This window comes from Macaca mulatta, chromosome 8, assembly GCF_049350105.2.
Source record: "Macaca mulatta isolate MMU2019108-1 chromosome 8, T2T-MMU8v2.0, whole genome shotgun sequence".
In the NCBI taxonomy this organism is placed as follows: Eukaryota; Metazoa; Chordata; class Mammalia; order Primates; family Cercopithecidae; genus Macaca; species Macaca mulatta.
In genome coordinates, this window is record NC_133413.1 from 44,182,382 (window position 1) to 44,207,789 (window position 25,408).

Sequence of the window (25,408 nt, forward strand, 5' to 3'; positions counted from 1 at the left end):
ACCAGCCTGACCAGCATGGTGAAACCCCCGTCTCTACTAAAAATACAAAAATTAACCGGGCGTGGTGGCACATGCCTGTAATCCTAGCTACCCGGGAGGCTGAGGCAGGAGAATTGCTTGAACCTGGGAGGCGGGGGTTGCAGTGAGCTGAGATCGTGCCATTGCACTCCAGCCTGGGCAATAAGAGTGAAACTCCGTCTCAAAAAAAAAAAAAAAAAAAAGCAAACCACCTGAAGGAATGGCTACTTCATCATTACTGGAAGCTTTTGGAATCAGGACACCACCATGCAAAACGCAGGCTCTAGGACAGACACGGTTGACATTTAGGACAGGATAATTCTTTGTGGAGGGGGCTGTCCTGTGCATTGCAGGATGTCTCACAACATCACTGGCATAGCACACTAGATACAGATAGAACACCCTCAGTCACAACAATAAGAAATGTCTCCAGGCTGGGCACTGCAGCTCATGCCTGTAATCGCAGCAATTTGGGAGGCTGAAGCCAGAGGATCACTTGAGCCCAGGAATTCAAAACCAGCCTAGGCAACATAGGGAGATTCCATCTCTACAAAAAAAGTTTTAAAAATTACCCAGACATGGTGGCACGTGCCTGTAGTCCTAGCTATCAGGAAGCTAAGACGGGGAGGATTGCTTGAGCCTGGGAGTTTGAGGCTGCAGTGAGCTATGATTGCACCACTGCACTCCAGCCTGGGTGACAGAGGAAGACCCTATCTCAAAAAAAGAAAGAAATGTGTCTAGACTTTGCTAAATGCCCCCACTGGGAGCAAAATAGCCGCTGGTGGAGGACGTCTTGTCTAGAGCATCATAAGCTTAGCCTGTCGGGAGTCCAGGGGGCTGCTACCATATTGCTTTCACAGATTCTGAAGATCAGGAACACGCTGCCTTGGCTGTGTCCAGTGGATAAGCAATACCACTGCAACAGTCAACTCCAAAGCTGTGCTGCACCTGCTGCAATTCATACCTGCAAAAGCAGTGCCTGCTGCCTTTCTTCCCACTTGATTCAGTTGCATATCTACTTTTGAAAAAAGAGGCATCTGATTGGTGGAAACTGAATCCCATCCAGACCCCCAGCTGCAAGGGAGTCTGGGAAGAATCATTTTTCAGGTTTCCTGTTTTTGCGGTGCGAGAAGGTACCTTAGAAGAGAAGTTGAAATAAGTATTGAGAGAACTAATCTACCGTATCTGCTATAGCATGTCAACTTTTTGTTCTTGTCAAATGAAGCGGGTAACGTGGGAATGTTAATCTATTTGAATGGAAGTGTTTTGAAAAGAAAGGTGAGTGGGGTAGAACACCCTACCAGTGTCTATTATCAGGAACAAGATACTTTCTAGCATATCATATTTTATACTCACTGTCTTAATCAGTCGTCTAAACATTAGCAATTCTACCCTGTGATTTCATTTTGCATGTGTAAATGTCTGTCTCCCTGAAAATTTGCAAGTTCTTTAAGGGTAGGACTGCTCCCTTAATTCTTTATTATTATTATTATTATTTTAAGATTGAGTCTCACTCTGTTGCCCAGGCTGGAGTACGGTGTGCCGTATTGGCTCACTGCAACCTCCGCCTCCCTGATTCAAGCGATTCTCCTGCCTTAGCCTCCCAAGTAGCTGGGATTACAGGCACCTGCCACCAGGTCTGGCTAATGTTTTGTATTTTTTTAGTAGAGATAGGGTTTCACCATGTTGGCCAGGCTGGTCTCCAACTCCTGACCTCAAGCAATCCACCCGCCTCGGCCCCGCAAAGTGCTGGGATTACAGGCGTGAGCCACTGGGCCTGGCACTCCCTTAATTCTTGAGCATAGTTATAGGCATATTGCCGATATTCTGTAAGAATTATTAAACATTCTTTAAAAGTAAGTTGCACTAACCATCAGAAACAGAGACAGGAATACTTCTAGCCACCACTCTTTAACCAGGATTTCAGAGGCCCTTTCCTGTCTGTTAGGATCATTTTTAACTCTCATAACTTGGAAACTTTATGGGATCTTCAAAATACCAGTTGTCGCAGAATCTGAATTGAGAAATATATTGGGGGTTAAGAGTTTAAGAATTTTTAAAAATACATTTATCTTAAATATGTATTGCTATTTCTCCATTTCCAGTAACCATGGAGCAACCAGGGCCGCATTTACTCTTTTGCCTGAAACAACAGCAACCACAAAAAATAGACAAAATATACGAAACATCAGTTTTCAAGATGCTGGACATCAGGCAGTGAAGGACAGTGAGTCCCATGAGACAGGAGGGAAATGAGCTGACCCTACAATTGCCTCAGCCTGTGAGGGTTCCCAGGCCAGGGCACAGGCAGGAGAGACTGAGGCAGAGCTCAGGGGATTCCCTGGGTGAGAATGGAGAAAGGCCACTGGGACTAAAGTTCTTGGGGCAAAGTCCCAGCGAGAGCTGCGTGGAGAGAGGGAGAGAGCTCAGAGATCTGCAGAGGATCTTCCTGAGCCTTCACTGAGTGCTGAGCAGTGCAGATGTGCCAGGGAACAATCAGACTCTGGGTACAGAACCACCCAACAGATTTCAAGAGTGCTCAGCCCTCACACGGAACCAGGACCAGGTCTGTTTCCACCAGCCAGAGTGGAAGCCTGAAGAGTCCCAGACACCAGGGAGGCTTCCCAGGAGAAACTAGCCTCAGCGGTGAGGAGTAATTAGCCTAAGCTGAGCACAGCGCCAGACCCCTCCCACCAAATCATGAAAGCAACCCAAAGGGATTGAACTGTTTCCAACAAACTTAACTGCATTGCAGAACAAAGCACACAATTATTTATAGGAACACAAACATATCCAGCACCCAGTGAAGTAAAATTCATGGTGTCTGACATCCAATAAAAAATAACCAGTCATGCAAGAAGGAAAATATGACCCATAGTAAGGAGATAAATACATCAATCAAAACTGACATAGAACTGACACAGAAGCCAGGATTAGCAGACAAGGACATTAAAACAGTTATTATAATTGTGTTCCATATGTTCAAAAAGTCAAAAAGAGACATATTTGCCTTTTTGCTTTTTCTCTCTGCTGAATAATTCAGTACAAAAACTAAGATCACGGACACTCAAGTTGATCTGCCTGGTTCAAGTCCCAGCTCTGAGATTTACGGGCTCTCATACATTGTAGCTGGGACTGGGACTGGATGCAGTGTCTGAGCTCTGGCAGGGTGAGGAGGTGCAGGTATTAGGAGACAGAGCACACACCCAAGCAGGGCGCTGATTCAAAAGTAAATATGCATATTCATGGATGGGTGCAGTGGCTCATGGCTGTAATCCCAGCACTTTAGGAGGCCGAGGCAGGTGGATCACTTGAGGTCAGGAGTTCTAGACCAGGCTGACCAACATAGCAAAACTCCATCTCTACGGGGTTTATAAAAATACAAAATTTAGCCAGGCATGGTAGCACATGCCTGTAATTCCAGCTCCTTGGGAAGCTGAGGCAGGAGAATCGCTTGAACATGGGAGGCAGAGGTTGCAATGAGCCAAGGTTGCACCACTGTACTCCAGCCTGATCAGTAAGAGCAAAAACCCCTCTCAAAAAAAAAAAAAAAGTAAATATATATATTCAGAAAAATGGGAGCAGCTTTCTAGGGATCAGAAAAAGGAGATACAAAATGAGAAGGGAGATACAAAATGAGAAGGGAGAAATTAGACTGAATTAGAGATACTGGGCTACGCATGGTGGCTCACCCTTATAATCCTGGCACTTTGGGATGCTGAAGTGGGAGAATTCCTTGAGCCTAGGAGTTTGAGACCAGCCTGGGTAACATAGTGAGACCCCCATGTCTACAAAAAAATATAAAAACTTGGCTAGGTATGGTGACGTGTGCCTGTAGTCCTGGCTACTTGGGAGGCTGAGGTGGGAGGATCACTTGAGCCCAGGAGGTTGAGGCTGCAGTGAGCTGAGCTCATACTACTGCACTCCAGCCTGGGCATCAGAGTGAGACCCTGTCTCAAAAAAAAAATTAGAGGTATTGGTGTGAGCTCATGGTTTTCAGTATATACAGATGGATAATAAAATAAATATAGATGTTGATGTGTGCACACACACACAGACACACACACACAGAGACACACGCACATTCCCCGGCTCTGTCCACCAAGCAGATCTAGGGGCAGCCTCACCCTCACCCTGACATGGAGACACTTCTGATAAGAGGTCAAAGAAGAAATGTGTCCAAAGAGGATAAACCTCGGCTCCAGTTATAACTTGGTAATTTGGAGCAACTTTTCTTCAAAGAATGTTTTTAATCTTTGTAAGTCATAAAAACAAATCAAACCTGTCAATAAACACTACATTTCTATATTCAAAAAATTATTTTCACATACGGTAACTTATTTATTGCATAGAAAAATTATAGAAAAGTAATTATAGGTTTTGAGTTAGTCTTGGGATCCTATTTCAGCTCTAACATTCACTCACTTTGTAACTCTTGGGAACCACGTGATCTGTCTGAGCCTCAGTTTCCTCAAATACAAAACAAATATATTTACCTTCATAAGGTTTTATATTTTTAATTAGATTGTACAGATCCCCACCATGCATGGCATAAAGTAAATGCTCAGCAAATGATAGTTATTAGCACATTTGCACACGGTGTAAATTGGGCAGTTTTTGTTGTTGTTGTTGTTGCTTTTTTCTTTTTTTTGAGATGGAGTCTGGCTCTGTCATCCAGGCTGGAGTGCAGTGGCACAATCTTGGTTCACTGCAACCTCCACCTCCCAGGTTCAAGCAATTCTCCTGCCTCAGCCCCCTGAGTAACTGGGATTACAGGCACCTGCCACCATGCCTGGCTTTTCTTTTGTATTTTTAGTAGAGATGGGGTTTTACCATGTTGGCTAGGCTGGTCTCTAACTCCTGACTTCAAGTGATCCACCCGCCTTGGCCTCTAAAGTGCTGGGAATATAGGCATGAGCCACCGCACCTGGCCAAATTGAGCAGTTTTTTCTGATTTCAGTTTAACAGGAGAAAAAAGACAAAGGGTGGCAAAGACGTCAGAGCAGAACATATGAATTAATAAATAGGTAACTATTTATTTATTTATTTATTTATATTGAGATGAAGTCTCACTCTGTCACCCAGGCTGGAGTGCAGTGGCATGATCTCAGCTCACCGCAACCTCCACCTTCTGGGTTCAAGCCATGCTCCTGCCTCAGCCTCCTGAGTAGCTGGGACTATAGGCACCCACCACCATCCTCCCAAAGTGCTGGGATTACCGGTGTGAGCCACCATGCCCAGCTACAGATTATTTGTAAATAGATATATGCATGGAGGGAGGAAGCCCTTCCAGAGGCAGGGAGAACAGGAGCAAATCACCAGTGTGGGCAGTAGTAGGAGATGTACAGGTTATACTGGCTGGGGCTGGTGGGGACAGAGGTGCAAGGAAGCATGAGGGAAGTGAGGATCCAGAGGATCTGTGCCAGGTTATGTGGGCTAAACTAATACAGGCTGAACGAAGCCAAAGAACTTTGGCCCGGCCAGGCACGATGGCTCATACCTGTAATCCCAGCACTTTGGGAGGCTGAGTCAGATGGATTGCTTGAGTCCAGGAGTTTGAGACCAGCCTGGACAACATGGCAAAACCCTGTCTCTATGAAATTAAAAAAAAAAAAAAAAGCCATGCACCTGTAGCCCCAGCTACTCAGGAGGCTGAGGCAGGAGGATCACTTGAGTCCTGGAGGTCAAGACTGCAGTGAGCCAAGATCACATCACTGTACTCCAGCCTGGGCAACAGAGTGAAGCCCTGTCTCAAACAAAACAAAACAAAACAAAACTTTAGCCATTATTATGTTGCATGGACTCTCGTATTTATAGCAAACTAGACCATACTTGGTCTAGATATCTCTTCATAGAGAGCAGCCTCTGATTTAGGGCAGTTACTCATTAGATTGTGTTGTGTCCAAGTCAGGAGCCCCCAGCTGCCCTTGGTTTCATGAGTGAACATGACTTTTTGTTGTTGCTTGATGAGGCATATTTAAGAGTGAGGAGCTATTGCTAACATGACTAAAAGTTCTGTACGTGTAAACTCCCTGGGGAGTTTCCCCAAGATTCACTGGCTGGGAAGAGCCTGATGGGCAGCCTCTCCACAGGGCGACACAAGCGTTCAAGAGGAATTCGGGCTCAGGGGAAGCAACACATGTCAGGAAAAGTATATAGTTCCAAAAAGGCTAAAGGAACTGGAAGTATTTATTTATTTACTTATTTTTTTTTTGAGATGGGGTCTCGCTCTGTTGCCCAGGCTGGAGTGCAGTGACCTGATCTTGGCTCACCGCAAGTTTCACCTCCTGGGTTCAAGCAATTCTCCTCCCTCAGCCTCCCAAGTAGCTAGGACTACAGGCATGCACCACCATGCCTGGCTAATTTTTGTATTTTTAGTAGAGACCTGGTTTCACCATGTTGGCCAGGATCGTCTCGATCTCTTGACCTCATGATCTGCCTGCCTCGGCTTCCCAAAGTGCCGGGATTACAGGTGTGAGCCACCACGCCCGGCTGAGGGAACTATTTAAAGATGGAATTATTTAAGGCAATAAACTCCCTCCCACCCAAACAACTAAACAAGTAAAGGAGTATTGTAAAAAGGGTACTTGCACACCTCTTGCCCAAAATTTCAGAGATTCAAGATTTTGACATTTCTACCTTTTTTTTTTTTTTTTTTTGAGACAGAGTCTCACTCTGTTGCCCAGGCTGGAGTACAGTGGCACAATCTTGGCTCACTTCAGCCTCTGCCTCCCAGGTTAAAGTGATCCTCCTGCTTCAACCTCCCAAGTAGCTGGGACTACAGGCACATTCCACCACACCCAGCTAATTTTAGTATTTTTAGTAGAGATGGGGTTTCGTCATGTTGGCCAGGCTGGTCTCAAACTCCTGGCCTCAAGTGATTCACCTGCCTCGGCCTCCCAAAGTGCTGGGATTGCAGGGGTGGGCCACTGCACGCTGACATTTCCTCTTTGACTCTAATCGAAAGTGTTTCCATGATGGCACGTGTGCAGTAGGACTTAAAAGGCACTGCAGCTCCAGAGACTCCACCCTCGAGTCAATGAAGACTTAGAATTAGCTTTACTGGTTGTTGTAAAGGGTGGAACTTGGTCCTCCTTCCAGATGGAGGTGTGGATCTGGGCACTGTTTCTCCATCAATGTGTCTTGGCACTTGGGATATTTAGAGATATTTATAATGTATTATGATTTGGGGTCTGTATACTCCACTTTGAAAAATTCTGCACAGGGGGAGGAAGTACAGATAGGGGTAACTATTGTGGAGAGGAAAAAGAGGATACATAGATCTAACAAGGAAGAAAGGCCTAAGGAGAAGGTGTTAGAGACTGGAATCAATGAAAGAAAGGCATGAGAAATCTTGAGAAATGAATAAGTATTGGCACGGTGGTTCACACCTGTAATCTCAACATTTTGGGAGGCCGAAGAGGGCGGATTACTTGAGGTCAGGAGTTCAAGACAAGCCTGGCCAACATGGCAAAATCCTGTCTTTACTAAAAGTACAAAAATTAGCCAGGCGTGGTGGTGGGTGCCTGTAACCCCAGCTACTCAGGAGGCTGAGGCCAGAGAATGACTTGAGCCCGAGAGGCGGAGGTTGCAGTGAGCTGAGATCACACCACTGCATTCCAACCTGGGCAACAAAAAAAAAAAAAAAAAGAAAGAAAGAAAGAAAGAAAGAAAGAAAGAAAGAAAGAAAGAAAGAAAGAAAGAAAGAAAGAAAGAAAGAAAGAAAAAGAAAAACACAATAAATATTCATTTTTTAAAATCGATGAGTTTTTACATCCATAAGGCTGTGCCTGAAAAAAATAATAATTAAAACAATTGATGAGTTTCTTAACATGAGTTACTCAGTGTTCTGGGAGGTACAAGGGATACAGTAAATGACATGAAGCTGCCCTTGAGGAGCTCACAGTTCCATGGGAAGTCAGACATCCATGCCATGAACTCTAATGCCATGGGTGGTCCTCCAGCATAGCTTTACGGGAATGTGAGTGGGGAGGAAGAAGCATCCACCTGCTTAGAGAAGGCAGGGAAGGCCTGAGAGCACCAAACACCTGGACTGAGGCCAAGATGGGCCCAATGAGCTGGGTACACGTGTCAATACAGAGTGCAGGTCCAGCTGTCAATACGGAGGGCAGGTCCAGCTGTCAATATGAAGGGTGGATCCAGCTGTCAATATGGAGGACGGGTCCAGCTGTCAATACAGACGGTCCAGCTGTCAATACAGAGTGAGGGTCCAGCTATCAATACATAGGGCGGGTCTAGCTGTCAATACAGGGGGTAGATCCACATGAGAATACAGAGGGCAGGTCCAGTGGTCAATACAGAGAATGCGTCCACCTATCAATGCAGAGGGTGGCTCCACCTGTCAATACAGAGGGAAGGTCCAACTGTCAATATAGAGGGCGGGTTCACCTGTCAATACAGAGGGCGGGTTCATCTGTCAATACAGAGGGCGGGTTCACCTGTCAATACGAAGGGCGGACCCACCTGTCAATACGGAGGGCGGGTCCAACTGTCAATAGAGAGGGCGGGTCCACCTGTCAATGGAGAGAGAAGATCCACCTGTCAATACGAAGGGAGAATCCACCTGTCAATACAGAAGGTAGGTCCTCCTGTCAATACAGAGGGCAGGTCCAGCTGTCAATACGGAGGGTGGGTCCAGCTGTCAATACAGAGTGAGGGTCTAGCTATCAATACATAGGGCGGGTCCAGCTGTCAATACAGAGGGTAGATCCACGTGTGAATACAGAGGGCAGGTCCAACGGTCAATACAGAGGGTGGGTCCACCTGTCAATACAGAGGGCGGGTCCAGCTGTCAATACAGAGCAAGGATCCACCTGTGAATACAGAGGGAGGAAGCTACCTGTGAATACAGAAAGAGGATTCACCTGTCAATACAGAGGGCAGGTCCAGCTGTCAGTATAGAGGGTGGATCCACCTGTTAGTACAGAGGAAGGATCTACTTGTCAATACAGAGGGCGGGTCCAGCTGTCAGTACAGAGGGAGGATCCATCTGTCAGTACAGAGAAAGGATCAACTTGTCAATACAGAGGGCGGGCCCACCTGTCAATACAGAGGGCGGGTCCACCTGTCAATAGAGAGGGCATTCATCTGTCAATACAGAGGGCGGGTGTATTAGCTGATTTTCACACTGCTGATAAAAGACATACCTGAGACTGTGTAATTTATAAACAAAAAAGAGGTTTAATAGACTCACGGTTCCATGTGGCTGAGGAGGCCTCACAATCATGGTGGAAGGCAAAAGGCACGTCTTACATGAGGGCAAACGAGAGAATGAAAGCCAAGCAAAAGGGGTTTCCCCTAATAAAAACATCAGCTCACATGAGACTGATTCACTACCAAGAGAACAGTATGGGGGAAACTGTCCCCATAATTCAATTATGTCCCACAGCACCAGGGAATTATGGAACCTACAACTCAAGATGAGATTCGAGTGGGGACACAGCCAAACCGTATCAGTGGGTCCAGCTGTCAATACAGAGGGTGGGTCTGCCTGTCAATACAGAGGGCGTGTCCATCTGCCAATACAGAAGGCAGGTCCAGGTATCAGTACAGAGAACGGGTTCACCTGTCAATAGAGACGGCAAATTCACCTGTCAATACTGAGGGCCGTGTCTCAAAAAAAAAAGTTTTTTTAGTGAAAAGCAAAAGTTTGGATCTTATTGTACTGTAGATACCCAATGGAGTTTCTGTTGGGTGGGCGGTGGTTTGAGACAAAGTCTCACTCTGTTGTCCAGGCTGGAGTGCAGTGGTGTGATCATAGCTCACTACAGCCTCAGACTCCTAGGCTCAAGTGATCCTCCAGTCTCAGCCTGGTGAATAGCTGGGACTACAGGCATGCACCACCACACCCAGCTAATTTTTAAATTTTTTGTAGAGACAAGGTCTGACCATGTTGCCCAGGCTGGACTTGAACTCCTGGCCTCAAGTGATGCTCCCACCTCAACCTCCCAAAGTGCTGGTATTACCAACATGGGCTACCACCCAGCCCCAGTGGGGTTTTATTGAAGGATTTCCAGTAATGGAGTGAATCAGTCAATGCTGAGGGGAGTGTGAAGGATTAACTCAAGTCGGGCAGGAATGCAGGCAGAGAGATCAGTTGAGGTGATGTTTGCAATAGAGCAGAAGAGAAATGACTAATGCTTTGGTGATGGGAATGGAAAGAAAAAAGCAGATAAAAGAAACGTATAGGAGTTAGTTAGCCTGCCTGGGACACATGATGTGGGATAGGAGGCCAGGGAAAAGGCAGGAATGACTCCTGCAGAACATTCTCTCTGGCCTCATAGGGGCCCTCTGTGGCCACTCCCCTGCTGCTTTCTGGAGAGTGGATACACTTGATTTTCACTGATAGGGCTCTGAATTCCATCATTTGGCACCAGATGCAACTTTGGTCTACAAACTGCACTCATTTTTTGAGCAAGGTTACAGATGAGTTTGCAGCAACTGTCTCCACTGTACTGGCTGATCATTAATTCCTCCATATGGTCAGAAAATTAAGCCATGTAAGAACCTTTCAAATGGTCTCCCTGTCTTCATCATGTCTTTACACTGCCTTCTTGATTTTCCATTGTAATGATTGAGGATCCCATGAAATTTAGGTTTTCTCAGAGAAGCAATAATCTTCATGAAGGATGAATTCCCTCAGATGCAATTCAAGTTATGTTCCTTAGCAACTGAGTGTAGCACAGGAAGACGGGTGGGTCTGCATGTATGTGCAAGGCCAAATACTCTGTTGGCATAGTATAAGAAGTTTCTAAGTGAACCACAGCAAGCTCCAGGGGACTCCACAAAACCAACTCAACCTGTGAGACCAGGTTGGAAGAGGTGTGGTTTCTTCTCATCCTGAGAAAACCAGCATTCCAGATGTGGATGTATTTGCAGCTCCATGGAGTGGTGCATGGTGACTGCAGCTGATTGGACCTCCCTGGTTTGCCTTCAGCCTTGTTGGATACCCCCTAAAAGTCCCTTTGGAAGACCCTGAACTTCTCCCCCAAGTGAATTTATTGCAGCAGTTACATAGCACCTTAACCCATGCCATCTTTCATAAAATCCCACATGTAATTAGTTTCACAGATGATAGGACCAAGTGGCCACAAATAGTTTTAATTCGTGGAAAGTATTTTATGAACACATATACCTCATGTTAAGTGGCTAGACTTGGACTTAGACAACCTCCGTTTGAAAAAAAAAACCTCATTGATTCTATTTCTTTGCCTAGGTGGGTATATGAAACATTAAGTGGCTCTCAATTCCATGTTCCAACATTCAAACAATACCAGGATTTCATTAACTTCCGGAAGCTTCTGGGAATTCTCTTAATTCCACCTGGTCAAAAGTCCTGTCTTCTCCCACAGGTTTTTGTTCAGATGAATTTGGCAGAGTTCTTCAGTTCCTATCTTCAGGGAGCCCCGCTGGGCCGCAGACAATTTCTGGCCTCCTCTGTACCAGAAGCCCCAAGGTCATAGGAGGGGAGATTTGCTGGAATTCCCTCTCACTCACTCAGTTGCATTTCTTTTCCTGGCCAAAGGGTTTCTTCCCATGGCTTCCCTGGAGACCCGTTGCCCTGGTCTTCCACTCCACTTCTTCAGTACAAACTCCATTTACAGTTGGGTTTCAAATATCTATTGTGTCAAGATGGTGTCAGTACCTCTTCAAAATAGCTTTAGTTTGCTCATTCTGATTCCTGTGATCTCCCTAATTCCTGGAGCACAGATCTCTTCTCCTTTTTAGATCCAAGTTCACAAATCTTACAAGTACTTTTTGAATAAATCTCTACAGTATGGCTTTGTCTGCTTATTCACCTCACCTGCCAGGGCTACCATCTAACGAATGTCCTAGAACTCTGTTTATGTCATCATAGAGCTCAGTAGGGGCTTGCCCCTGATACTAGTGCTCCCCGACCTCCTAGACCTGCTCTAGGTACCTGGGCTGCTACAAAGGCTGGCTGGTGAACTCCTTCAGTCTGATAAGGCTCTATCAAGTGATGAGTGGGACCCTGGTATCTTAATCCATTCCTGCTGCTATAAGAAAATGCCACAGACTGGGTAATTTATAAATAATAGAAATTTATTTCTCACAGTTCTGGAGGCTGAGAAGTCCAAGATCAAGACACTGATAGATCCCGTGTCTGGTGAGGGCTGCTCTCTGCTTCCAAGATGGCACCTTTTTATTGTGTTCTCTCAGGGAGGAAAGGATGGAAGAGTCAAACACACTCCCTCAAGCGCTCCCATGAGGGCACTGATCCCATGCATGAGGGTAGAGTCCTCATGGCCTAATCACCTCCTAAAGACCCCACCACTATTGCTCTGGGAATTCTGTTTCAACATGAATATTGGAGGGGACACAAGCATTCAGACCACAGGAGCTGGGTTCCAGGTCCACATTTAGGGAACAACATCCAAATCCATGTCTACAACCCATCTGTTCAGATGACTCTAGAGCAACTGAGTCAGCCTCAGTTTTACCCGCAAAGTTTGAAATATATGTGTTTCACTACCCCCAGCCTCTGCCCTGGGATACATGTTGATCAGGCATGAAATCCAGTGGGAATCAAGGACAGCTTGTGCTTCCCAGAGCTCACCAGATGTTAGAAGATTATGCATGCATCTTTCAGTTGCTCTACTCTAAGAGCCTCTTCCAGGAACCTGCTTTTCCTTCTCTTTTACTCATAGGGCTAAGATTCTGTCTTCTATCCTCTTCCTCAGCAGCTGCCACCTCCACTCTGGGTCAGGGATGTTTTCTCCACCTTCTCTCTCCCCTAAAGCCTGCCAACCACTGGACCACAGTGTTCCTTACTCTCACTTGTAGAGCTGACCCCAACAAATGAGCACATAGGACTTTGTGGCTTAATTTTTATTTGTTGCAGAGGAAACATGGAGAAGTTACGGCTGGAAGTTTGTCCATCAGGGGCCCCTGATCTAATGCACCTGAGAAGCTTTGGGGATGGTGAGGCTTCACCTCAGCACTTTTATTTCCAAGGATGGGACTCGCTACCTACCACCCTCCTCCATCTGACTAGTCCCTATAGGAGTACCTCTTGGAAACCCCTTCCCCAACCCCAAATTGCAAACTGAACAATACATATTGCCTTGCCTCACACAGGAAATGTGCATCTCTGGAATTATCTTCTGGGTGTTTTCTTAAACTAAATATTATCAGCACTTTGTGGAGCCCCCTCCCTTACTAAAGGCCTTCCTCAGACTCTTGGAAGAGAAGCCATTCCTATCATTCTCGCTATTCCCACTTGTGACTGGTAGAATAATCATCCCCCACGATGTCCACATCTGTAATCCCAGAAGCTCAAGCCCTGATGTGTATGGGGTCTGAAACAAAAAGGATATGAAGTCCTGTGGTTTAAACTGCCGTAGCTTTCAGCCTCAAAATCACAGGTCATTAATTCATTCATTTATAAAAGACATATTAAATGCCTATGATGACCCAGGGCTGATATGAGGCCCTGGGTAGTATCTCCAATTGAGAACCATCTAGGATAGGGGTGTCCAATCTTTTGCTTCCCTGGGCCACATTGGAAGAAGAAAAATTGCCTTGGGCCACATATAAAATACACTAACAATAGCTGATGAGCTAAAAAAAAAAAAAATGCAAAAAACCTCATAGTGTTCTAAGAAAGTTTCCAAATTTGTGTTGGGCCGCATTCAAAGCCATCCTGGGCCGAATGTGGCTGGTGGGCTGTGGGTTGGACAAGCTTGATCTAAGATGATGCAGGAATCAACTAGAATTTGGAGGAGAAGAGTGTCTGGTCTTGAGGACTAGAGACTGGCAGGATCAGTCAGCTGGGCTGAGGTTCAAGGCCGGGCTCCAACCTCAAAAGGCTACTTGGACCTTTTTCAAGGTGGATTGAAAATGAGGCTGCCTACAGAAAGGTTAAGAAAGGTTCAGAGAAGTGTGCAATTTCCTCCCCTTCTCCATCCGCTGCCCCCTGCCCACTGTACCTGCAGGCATAGAAGCCCAGCCCTCATCCACAAATGGGAAGAACACTCTCAATAGGCTTGCTTTTGAAGGCTTGGAACCTATTCTAAAATCTACTGCTGCATAATAAACCACCCCAAATCCATGGTGTAAAATAGTAGCCATTTGATCACAACGCTTAGATTGTGTGCATCAGGAATTCGGCCAAGGCACGAGAGGGACAGTGCTCTACCTGATCCCATACCTTGGCAGGATTCAAATGGCTGAGGGCTGGAATTGTTCAGTGACTCTTTTCTTTATATGTCTGGTGACTGGGCTGGGCTAACTAAAGGCTGGGCTCAGCTGCGACTAGAGCATCTACCTATGGCCTCTCCATGTCACGTGGGCTTATCGCAGCATAGGGGCTGGGATTCAAAAGTGAAAATCCTGAGAAAGTAACTCTGGAGAGCAGGGTTTCTGAGGAGCAGGAAGCTGCTGGCCCTTACTGAGCTGGTGAAGTGAGTGAGCAGGTCTGTGAGCCATGGAGGGTTCATGGAAGGACAGAGAACATACACCCCCTGTCCTCCAAAATATGGCCTTTGGGGTCACTCCAGAGTGTCCCTAGGTGACCATAGCTGGCCCAGGAAAGGTTCATAGCTATGGCCACCAAACTGAATGCCCACTAGAGAACGCCGTCAGAGGAGGACTGGCAACGGCGCTAGTCTTCGCCGCAGCAGGGATTCTTGTGTCAGGTCTCAATCATCCGTGTGCTCAGCTCCATTTACCATCTCCTATTCCTCTACTCCTTATTCCCCATGCCCTGCCCGCTTCTAAGTTAAGTCCTGCAGACTTCACCTGTTTACCTCCGTGCAGGGCTCTGAGTCCCGCAAGCCCTGTTTGAGGCTTAGTTCTCTCCCTGGAGGAGCCCCATGTATTTCTGTAGTCTGGGTGTCCGGCCAAAGTCTGCGGCTCTAACACCCTGCACCTGGCCCTGGGGCATCCTCAGGCAGGAACCATGCTGAGGCGAGGTCCAGGCATCTATGCAAACTTATCTTAGGCCAGGGTCTTCTCCAAGGAACAATACATTCTGCCACTATGGTCATCAGTTCCACCTCTTCATACTCCTGGCTTCCTGTCTGCTTCCAGGATACTTTTGACTTTGGGACCTCACCTTAACCAATTCTCTGGAGTACAACTCTACTTGTTACCTGCCTGCCCTCTCCCCAAACTGCCTCCTGACTGCTTGTTGACTCTTTTTCTGAGAAAGGCAGGCAGACTCTGCACCTCTGACCCAGTTGGATTTTGCAATTTGGCCTCCAGGGCAATTAATATGGCCTGGGAGTTTCTAGCCTAAACTAGCCAGCTGGGACCCTCCCTTTAGGTGCCTACAGGCAAGCCCATGTCCGCTGGAGTCTGCCCCTTTCAGACTGACTTGCTACTGGATGAGGATATGACAGCTAAATATAAAAGGACTTTGCTTTGCTAGAAGCCTGGTGTCTGGAGTATTTATAACTCCGCCCATCCCTAGTTCATGTCTGCACTTCATTACATCTTTTCTTCTCTGTGATTGACCCCAGCTTTGCCCATTCATTTCTGGATATCTTCTGGCTCAGAAGGTCTGACTGACAAGCAAGATGACCTTCCATGTGGCCAGGGCCATTTTCCTGCTGACAGTCCCCATAGCCAGACTGAGTGAGCCCCACGTCCTGTCGTTTCCTGGCTTCTGGACTCTTCTCTGGCTCCTGGAGGGTTGGAGGCCCATTAACTCCTGGCTCACAGCCCCCAACACACCTTCACTCCATAGCTACCTTGTGAGGGAAAATTGAGAATTTGATGGAGCAAATGGAAGACAGAACAGGAGACACATACTCTTCACAGCTCTGCAAGAATGTAGATTTAGCAGGGCAATTGGCAGAATGAACTATCTTAGAAGCATGGGAAGTCCTCTCCATAAGGTGGCTATAGTTGCCCGAAATTTTGGTCCTGCCCCAGTAGAACCAGCCACGAACTGGACATCCCACTCCCCACAGTGAGACCATTAGCACCAGCATGGTGGGGGTGAGGAAGGCTGAGCTTAGGGTTTGTTTTTGTTTTTTGGGTTTTTTTTTTTTAAGAGGCAGGGTCTTGTCCAGGCTGCTGGAGTGTAGTGGCACAATCATAGCTCACTGCAGTTTCAATCTCCTAGGCTCAAGTGATCCTCCTCTCTCAGCCCCCCAAGCAACTGAGACTACAGGTGCATGCCACCATCCCTGGCTAATTTTAAAAATTTGTTTTGAGACAGGGTCTCCCTGTGTTGCCCAGGCTGATCTGGAACTCCTAGCCTCAAGGGAATCCTCCTGCCTGGGTCTCCCAAAGTGCTGGGATTAAGGACGTGAGTCATCGCATAAGGTTCTCTTGACCAGGTAGAGTTTCTTACGTGAACTGGTACGGCAAAAATAAAATCAGTGCAGTGGGTCCAAGAGAATTCCTTGAAGGAGAGCGAAACTCAAGGTGCAGGGTTCCAATGAGGCTTCATGGCACGCCCTCATGATGTAAATGTGTAGGCTCCAGGGAGGGCAGCCAGGTGGAGGCTCATAGGGGCTGAGCCCCCACACATCTGCATCTGCCTGCTGGGCCCTACAGTTCTTGCACTGGGGCTCTTCTTGCCGGGCTGAGGGTGCATTCACTTGGGTCTCCCTTGCTGTGGCTCTCAGAGCCTCACACTGTTGATAGCATTGCTTGTGAGATATCTAAACAGACTTGGAGGCCCGAAGTTATTTCTCATTTTAGGGGATAGTGACAAACTTCAAAGCAATTCACAATCCCCTAGAACCTACCTCTCCCAATTTGACCATCTGTCAGGCCGACCACCAAGTGTGGAAACAGGGCCATGTTGTTCTATCACCTACCTCCAGGGGAAAGGAGTATAGCAGTTTTGCAGAATTCCCAAAAGCCACTACTGATACCTCCACCCTGAAGTCACTTACACTGAACTGTGAGAGCTTTCACTTCTGCTGTCCTAGATCATTTTTCCACCCCACTGCCGGTGATAGAGCTCTTCTTCCTTACAGAGAACTCACACTATGTATTGCAAGCGAGGTTGGCCGTCCACCACCTCCCACCACAGAGCTAGGCAGATGAACCAAGTCTGGACAATTCTGTGACACCATGCCCTGGTCATCATGATTGGTTCAGAACGAGCATGTGACCCAAATCAAGCCAATCAGCGAAAGACTCAGGACTTCTGCTGGTGCTGCCAGGAAAGAGATTCTTCCTTTCTATGGGATCAGTGCTAAAGCCTTTAGTCATCTTTGGCTGAAGCCTTTAGTCAGCGTGTTGCCTTTAGCCATCTTTGCCTCCTCAAAACCAGAGCTTGCCTATGAATAAAACAAACACTTCGAGCAAAAGCAGCAGATGAAACAAGAGACAGGGCCTTGAGGAAGTATTTCCATCCTTAGATCAGTTGTACCTGCAGAAAGATGGCCTGTGTGCTCTTGAGTTACGTAAGCCTATGGTTTCTGTTTCCCACGGTCTCCTGGGTTTTGACCATGGCACCTGCGAGGGTCCTCACTGATACCTACTCTCCTCTGACTACAGTTTCTGCGCCCAGTTCTTTTTGTCCTCCACTCCCAGCTGCTCTGGCAGCAGATCAAGACTTAGAAGGCAGGGACAAGAAATGTAATATTTGAGAAGGGTTTATTTGCAAAGGGACTAATTCCCAAAATATGGGTAGGGTAAAAGCAAACTATGCAAAGACTAGACAGGACTCTGTAGAATGGAGTCTGAGAGAATAGGGGGGAAAACATGCCTGTAGCCTGAAGGAGAGTCATGTGGATTAAGCTGCTTTGAGAGAACCAATGACTTACTGTCCAATGGCACAGCTAGCCTAGGGTGGCATCACAGGAGAGTCAGAGGAACAAATACTCTGGCCTCACTCTCCTCCTTGCTTCCCATTTCCTGATGGTGCTCCCTATTGACTGAACCCAACCCAAAGAGGGAGGGAACTGACTAACTTGTACAGGTCAGCCTCCCAGAGCAAAGGTCAGGGCAGGGAAGAGATGGGGGTGGGTCCAGAGGGCCAAACAGAAGATGCACAGACCAAGGAAAGATTTCCCATGTCACAGGGCCCAGGAATGACCTAATGAGCAGTTCATGGCTATGGACAGTAAGCCACATTTGCCCCAAGAGAGGTCATTTCAGTGGAGAGCTGAGAGTGACCTAGTCTTGATTCATGAGGCTGTTCTTGGGATTTGAATTGGTTCATCTAATTTGGTCCATCTTCCATTTCTTTCTTTTCTTTTTTTTTCTTTTTTGAAATGGAGTCTCGCTCTGTCGCCCAGTCTGGAGTGCAGTGGTGCAATCTTGATTCACTGCAACCTCTGCCTCCTGGGCTCAAGCGATTCTCCTGCCTCAGCCTCCTGAATAGCTGGGATTACAAGCACCCGCCACCACACTTGGCTAATTTTTCTATTTTTAGTAGAGACAGGGTTTCACCATGTTGCTCGAACTCTTGACCTCAGGTGATCTACCCGCCTCGGCCTCCCAAAGTGCTGGGATTATAGGTGTGTGCCACCATGCCCAGCCCATTTATTTTCATGATCTTTCTCTTGCTCTTCCCATGTGCAGCCTGCCAGACACCCACCCTGCACACCACGCATCCCTCTTCCTGTCCCAAATGTCCCTCTTCCTGGATCAGAGATATTGAACCAATGTACATGGCAGCAGATCCAATGATGAGTGGCCCTGGACACACAGCTCTCTGAGGCAGTTACAAGACCTAGTGGACCGGAAGAGGCACAGTCCTCAGGACACCCCAGGGGTGCACAGCTGGCATCGAGCATAGCCACACCTGTACAACAGCCTTTTACTAGGAGAACCCAAAGAATCCCAGCATATTTAGGCTGCAGAATGGGCCAGGGAAGCTGGCTGCAGAGGACAGCCCACAGAAGGACAACCCTGGTAGACAATGCAACCTCCAGAGTGCCCCACTAGGCCAGTCAAGTTGTATTGGGCCCGCCTCCCAGTTTGCCTTCTTCCTCTGCCTGCTCTTGCTTTCTGTTCATAGGTGTTGATCTCTGATAAACATCTCTGTCTCAGTGTCTACTTCTAGATCATCCAAACTGTGACAACAGTAATTAGAGCAGAGTTTCTGTAGGCACCTGGCACTGCTCCCACACAGCCCTCTCTGCCATGTACTGTGTCTTGTCTCCTGCACTGTGGGTGAACTGTGTCTTGCTGTCACCGGGGCTGGCACGGTGCACGGGACCCTGTCCCAGCTCCCTCTCACTCGCCCTGCTTGCCCTGATCCAGGTCCCTCTTCTGTGTAAATGTTTACCTTCCTCCTGGGTCATTTCTGTCTGCATATGAACCTTCTGCTCATTCTGCCTTTCAGAAAACAGACCGATGCCCTCCTCCAGCCATTGCTTTTCTATACAATGTCTGTAATCTACAGATAACATAACCGATTAGGTCAGGGTCGATCTTTAACTACCAGGCTCAGAGTGTGGCGCCAGGCTGTCTGCCTGTGGATTTCATTTCTGCCTTTTAGTTTTTACTTCTTCTTTCTTTGGAGGCATAAGAAATTGGGCAAGACAATACGAGGGGTGGTCTCCTCCCTTACTGCGACCCCCTCAGGTTCAGTAATTCCCTAACATGATGGACAGAGCTGACTGAAGGTGCTATACTTCCTATAAAGGATGCACACAGGGTGAGGTCTGGGAGGGAGTGCAGAGCTTCTGTGCCCTCTCCTGTCATGTGACTGATCATCAACCAGGAAGTGCATCTCAACCTTGGTGTCCAGGGTTTTCATTGATTTTTGTTCCCAGGCTATGGGATTGAACTCCATCTCCAGTCACCCTCCCGTCCCAGGGATGAGGCTGACCCAAAGTTGCAACCCTCTATTCACAAGGCAATTCTTTCTGGTGACCAGCCCCCATCCTGAAGCCATCTAAGGCCTAGAGTCACCTCATTAGCATAACAAGCGCATTCCTGTCGCTGTCACTCAGGAAATTCCAAGAGTTTTTTGAAGCTGTGTGCCAGAGACCCAGAACAAAGATATATTCTTTATCACACCACACTCCTCAACTGCTCCACTTGGAAGCATCTCAAATTTAACCCGTCCCAAGCCAACCTTCTAATATTTCACCTGTCCCTGCTCCTCTGGTCCTCTTCATCTTGGTAGAGAGTAGCAGTCTCATTCTTGCCAGGTGCTGAGGTCAACAGCTTCAAAGTCGTTCTTGGCTCTCCTTTCTCCCATACCTCCCAACCAATGTGTCAGCAAATCCTCTCAGCCCCACCTTTAATTATATAGCGAATCCAACCACTTCTGGGTATTTCACATAAATGCAATCATACGATACGTGGTCTTTGGTACCCGGCTTCTTTCACTTAGCATAATGCTTTCAAGGTGTATCCTGCTGTAGCATGTAGCTGAATGCATTCTTTTTTATGCCTGAATTACAGTCCATTGTATGAATACACAACCTTTTTTTCATACATTCATTTGTTAACGGATATTTGATTTATTTCTACTTTTTTAGCCATTTTTAATAATGCTGCTATGTACAGGGTTTTGTGTGGACATGTTTTGAATTCTCTTGGGTATACAGCTATGAGTTAAACTGGATCATTTGGTAACTCTTATGTTTAGCATATTGAGGCATGACCAAACCATTTTCCAAAGCGCAGCTGCACCATTTTTCTTTTTCACCATGGTATATCAGGAGATAAAGGTTCTTACAGCCACACCCCCACCCCAGGCCCGCCACCAAAAAGAAACAGAGAAGGGTCCAACTGGGAAAAAATATATATATAATGCAAGGAAAAGAGAAAAATGTCTTTGGCTGGGTGCGGTGGCTCAAATCTATAATTTCGGCACTTTGGGAGGCTGAGGCAGGTGGATCACTTGAGGTCAGGAGTTAAAGGGCAGCCTGGACAACATAGTGAAACCCCATCTCTACTGAAAATACAAAAATTAGCTGGGCGCAGTGGCACACACCTGTAATCCCAGCTACTTGGGAGACCGAGGCAGGAGAATCACTTGAGCCCAGGAGGCGGAGGTTGCAGTAAGCCAAGTTCCTGCCTCTGCACTCCAGCCTGGTCAACAGAGTGAGACTCCGTTGAAAAAAAAAAAAAAAAGAATATGAACACAATAAAACAAGCTCAAAGATGACACAGAGAGGGGGAATTCAGAACTAGGAAGTAACCAAGGTCCAAGTTAACATATTATAGAATAAATTAATTAGAGGCCTGGCACAGTGACTAATGCCTGTAATCCTAGCACCTTGGGAAGCCGAGGCAGATGGATCGTTTAAGCCCAGGATTTTGAGACCAGCCTGGGCAACATGGCGAAACCCTGTCTCTACAAAAAATACAAAAATTAGCCAGGTGTGGTGACACACAACTATATTCCCAGCTGCTCAGGGGGCTGAGGTGGGAGGATCACCTGAGCCTGGGAGGTTGAGGCTGCAATGAGCCGTGATTGTGCCACTGCACAATCACGATTGAGATTGACAGATTGAGACCCTGTCTCAGACAAATAAATAAATAAATAAATAAATTTGAAAGAACAACAATCAGAATAAACAGCATTAATAAAGGAATGAATGACAAAGGGGAAAGGCTGAAAATAATCATAGCAAATGTAGATGAATAAGACAAAGACAGTAAAATAACTGGGGAATCTAAAACATATGGAAGACAGATAAAGATAATCTAACATATGTACAAAGAACCCAAGAAGTAGAAAGTAGTTATGTTAAACTATGTCATATAAGATGACACAACTAAAACTGAAGAAAAAACTAAATCTGCAGAGTATACAAAATACAGCATAATACAACGTACCAGGAGAACTTGATAAACTCCTCTCCAAGATATCTCCTGTGAATTTAAAGGATAAGGAAAGAAGTCTCTAGGGATTTAGACATAAACTGAAATTACCCAAAAGAGGGACACAACAGTGCTTAAAACCCCAGGTCAAAGGAGCTATAGTTAGAAAATTCTAATCAATGGCTCAAGCCTGTAATCCCAGCACTTTGGGAGGCCGAGACGGGCAGATCACGACGTCAGGAGATCGAGACCATCCTGGCTAACATGGTGAAACCCCGTCTCTACTAAAAAATACAAAAAAACTAGCTGGGCGAGGTGTCAGGCGCCTGTAGTCCCGGCTACTCGGGAGGCTGAGGCAGGAGAATGGCGTAAACCCGGGAGACGGAGCTTGCAGTGAGCTGAGATCCGGCCACTGCACTCCAGCCTGGGCGACAGAGCGAGACTCTGTCTCAAAAAAAAAAAAAAAAAAAAAAACAAAAAACAAGAAAATTCTAATCAAAAAACAAAACCTATGACCCAAGAATTAATAGCCAGGCAAGATGTTTTCATGAGCAAAGTCAATAGGAAGACATTCATAGGCATGAAAAATCTCAGGAAATACAAAACCATGAGTTCTTCTTAGGAAAAAAACAAACTGCTTAACAATGAAATCCAGATGATTTCAAGATGAATCACCACAAACAATCCAGAAATGCAGAAGCCACCGTTAAAAAACAAACAAACCAAAACTGGCTGTGAGCACAAACTCCATAAAATCCAGCTCAAGAATGACCACCTATTGGATTATTGTTACATCAGAGCATGTGACTGATACAAACCTGGACAGTATGAGAATAGCAATATAACTAATGATACCACAGAGGGCATAAAACATGGGGGCTGGACTTGGCACGGTGGCTCACTCCTGTAATCCCAGGATCAGCTGAGGTTAGGAGTTCGAGACCAGCCTTGCCAACGTGGTGAAACCCCATCTCTACTAAAAATACAAAAATTAGCCAGCCATGGTCTACTCGGGAGGCTGAGGCAGGAGAATCGCTTGAACCTGGGAGGCAGAGGTTGCAGTGAGCCGAGACTGCGCCATTGGACTCCAGTCTGGGAGATAAGAAGGAAACTCCACATCAATAAACAAACAAACCAACCCGGGGGGCTGGGAGAGAGTAAGAGCTATGCCTTCATCTTCCAAAGCAGGAGAACACTGGCTGCTACCTGAAATGGAACCATAGAGTTTTTAAAAATAGACACTAGCTTTATTTTTCATAATCTCTAGCGTTTTTTGCCTCTCCTTTCTCTCTCCCTCCTTCTCTGTCTCCAACTCTTTAAACCTAGAAGATTTTTAACAACATATTTTATTGTGCAGAAGCATTTACTTGAAAATTCAACAGTTCCTCTAGATGTATTTCACTTTCTTTTTACTCTATCAAATGCGAATACAATTAAATCGTATACTTTAAAATAACATCTTAAACTTAATCCTATTCTAATAAAACCTTTCTCTTCTTTTGGGGGGGGTGTGTGTGTTTATGTCGGCAGGTGTGTGCTATATCTAGAACTAACATTTCCCTAAAGGTAATAATTGATGGGATTTGGAGTGATTTTTTTCATCTTCAAACTTCTTTATATAAACTACATTATTTAAATTATGAAGACTTATTGTTTGTACACATATAAATAATTTATAGAAGTAAATATGCTTAACAGGGTTAATACTAGATAATGGTATAATGAATGATTATTTTATTTGGGATTTTTTTTGTAATTTTAAATCCATCCCCATAATATTTTTTTCATTTTAAAAAATCAAACATAAATTATATGACATAAAATTCACCCATTTTGAAGTATACACTTTAGTGGTTTTAGTTATAGTGAATATGTTGTGCAACCATCACCACTATCAACTCTAGAACATTTTCATCACCTGAAAAGAAACCCTGTACCTATAAGTAATTAGTGGCAATTTTCTCCCCTCCCTATCCCCTAGCAACCACAAATCTACTTTCTGTTCAATGGACTTTCCCATTCTGTACATTTCACATAAATAGAATCATATAATACATGGTCTTTAGTGCCTGTCTCCATTCACTTAGCGTAACTTGTTTGTTTGTTTGTCTTTTAAGACAGAGTCTCACTCTGTCACCCAGGCTGGAGTGCAGCGACACAATCTCCACTCACTGCAACCTCTGCCTCCTGGATTCAAGCGATTCTCCTGCCTCAGCCTCCCGAGTAGCTGGGATTATAGGAGCCCACCACCATGCCCGGCTAATTTTTATATTTTTGGTAGAGATGGGGTTTCACCATGTTGGCCAGGCTGGTCTTGAACTCCTGACCTCAGGTGATCTGACCTTCTCCGCATCCCAAAGTGCTGGGATTACAGGTGTGAGCCACCACACCCAGTCAACTTAGCATCATGTTTTCAAGGTTCGTCCTGATGTAGCCTAGAGCAGCATTTCATTCCTTTTTATGGCTGAATAGTAGCCCACCGCATGAATATATCACATTTTGTGTCTCCATTCATTGGTTGATGGACATTTGGGTTATCTCCAGTTTTGTGCTGTTGCGAATAATGCTGCTGTAAACATTTGTGCACAAGTTTTTGTGTGAACATATGTTTTCAATTCTCTTGGGCCTATACCTAAGAGTGGAATTGCTGGTTTACACAGTAATTCTTTCTTTTTCTTTTCAGTGCTCAGCCCTCTGTTGGAGATTCTGCCTCCCCTGGGTCGGGTGTCCCTCCCTCTGTGTCCTTGTGAGTACACTCCCACTGTGGGTAGTGTGCTGTGTGTGGGTGTGCTCTGGTGCCGGACAGGGTGCAGGGGAGGGGTCTGGCATCCTGTCCTTTGAGAGGGGACCTTGGTGAGCTTGTGTTTATGTGAGAATGCATGTGAAGTCGGTCATATCCCACAACTCAAGGCCCCTTCCTCCTAGAGGGCAGCCCAGGAATGGGCAGGCCTCGGCCAAGGCCTGGGCTCTCTTGAGGAGCCTTCCCTTGGTGCCTTCAGTTCCTGCCCTTGGCCCATCTCCCCAGAAGGTGGTCTTTCCTTGGAAGGGACCGAGACTCCCTCCCCTGGCCCTGGGGTCATGGTAGAAACACCGGCCTCAGCTCCATAGTATGCTCCTTGCCTGGCATTCACATTTCTTGGCCCATTTCCTCCACTGGGAGCTGGGATCCTAACCTCTCAAAGTGGGGACCCCCAAGAGGGTCTTGCAGGGTCGTGGGCATGGAGCTGGTACAGAGTGTATGTGCGGTGAGGGGTGACTGGGAACAGGGCCTGGGTGTCAGGATAACTGGGATGGCCTAGTGATCTCTGTTCTTTGTGCCGTGATTGAGAATGCAGGTGAACTCCACATAGTTAAAGTTGCCTTTCTTGTCAACAGGCACCTCCGGGTACAACTCACCCCTTTGCTGGTGTGTGAGGTGGTCACAGTGGTGGGCTTCCTGGATAAAACCTGAAGTTGAGGCTTCCTCATTGAAGTGTTGCAGATCACATCCTCAGGGTCCACGCGGTTCAGCTGCTCCCCAAACACAGTGAGCAGCATGGAGAAGTCAATGGGCCCTGGGGCCTGGCTCATCTCACCCTCTAGCTGTTAACCATGTGGTTCTTCCCCAGCGAGGCCGGGCCTTCCTTGTCAATAAGCCATCACAGCTCTGGGCAAA